The sequence below is a fragment of the Myotis myotis genome, unplaced genomic scaffold (genome assembly GCF_014108235.1).
Source record: "Myotis myotis isolate mMyoMyo1 unplaced genomic scaffold, mMyoMyo1.p scaffold_m19_p_81, whole genome shotgun sequence".
In the NCBI taxonomy this organism is placed as follows: Eukaryota; Metazoa; Chordata; class Mammalia; order Chiroptera; family Vespertilionidae; genus Myotis; species Myotis myotis.
In genome coordinates this window covers 64,248-65,478 of record NW_023416392.1, presented here as the reverse complement: position 1 = coordinate 65,478, position 1,231 = coordinate 64,248, and the positions used below count along the sequence as shown (strand labels likewise).

Here is a 1,231-nt window from a genome sequence, read left to right as displayed (position 1 = left end):
ATTTCTCCCATTATTATGTCTTAGTTTTATTTTATTGTTTAAGTCTATGTTTGCAGACACTTTCTGTTACACAAATTTTACTAATAATATACATAGCAATTCAAATGGCTGGTGTTTGTTTGGTTAAAGATAGATTTCTGCCACTGTGTGTGCATGTGTGTACATGTACCCTTGTGTGTGTGTATTTCTTTATCTGAATTATGACAGGTTTAACTTCACACTAGAATTTTTCAATAATTTAATTTTTTCTTTAGTGTATTTTTCTTATGGTACTTACTTTGAGCTTTCCATTTTATTTTTCAAAAGATCTTCAACCCTCCTCTTCTTGGCGAGGTTCGGGCGTGCGGTCCCAGTTCCCGTAATGAACGGAGGCAGAGAGCCCCTGCCCCCTGGACGTCATTCCTTCCATGCTGACGATTTCCAGTCCACTGGTTCTATCCCCAAGCGCCGAGACTCAGGTAAAAAAAAAAAAATCTTCAGAAACAGTTTAGTAAAATTTCTCTGACAATCCCTTACTCCATTGTCTCTTTCAATGACTGCTTTCTTGGTGCCTCTATCATTCCCTTTTTATAAAAACTGTACATTGGCTTGTACTTCTCCAGAACGTTGGTTCTATCTTTTTCCAATCTATTGGTTACAAACTTTTCCCATACTAAGTTCTCTCCATTTCTGTTACCAACCCTCCATTTTTCTTTCTTTTTTTATTTTGTCCTTTCTTTTCCTATGAACATTAGCTTCTTCTATCTTCCAGAGACTTGCCATAGTTTCATTATAAATTTTTTGAGATAAAGGGGAAGGGGCTATTAGTTATATGATTTTCATTCTCTATATATTTTATGTAAAACATATATTAACTTGAGATCATTGTCACATAATCCAAGTTAAAGGACAGATTACTATGTAGCTTAAACATTTATATTTCTTTCACCCTTATGATAGCAGAGAAGACTTGAAAATTCCTATATGAAGTTCCTCACTCCATTATCCATTATTAAAGACTGTGTAAATTTTGATATCAATCATTGTTCAAGTGTGAAATTGAGGCTCAAACTTTGATTGCCTTTGATCATATTATCTATGTGTTCGCAGTTATACAATATTTTACATAATATTTCTTGGCTGTATTTTTTTCATCATAGTGACTCTTCTTTCTTTGTATTGAAATAGTTATTAATTCTGCAAACTGTAATACTTTAAATTTTCGTAAAGGGCATTATATATTAAGAAAATA

General features: G+C 32.9%; 1 non-coding gene across 1 annotated transcript; it reads left to right on the top strand.

The window, feature by feature from the left end:
* The first annotated feature begins 315 nt into the window (after window positions 1–315).
* Window positions 316–458, top strand: LOC118662408. Its single transcript, XR_004969757.1, has one exon. It is a non-coding gene; the product is annotated as a small nucleolar RNA SNORA57 (small nucleolar RNA).
* The last annotated feature ends 773 nt before the right edge of the window (window positions 459–1,231 follow it).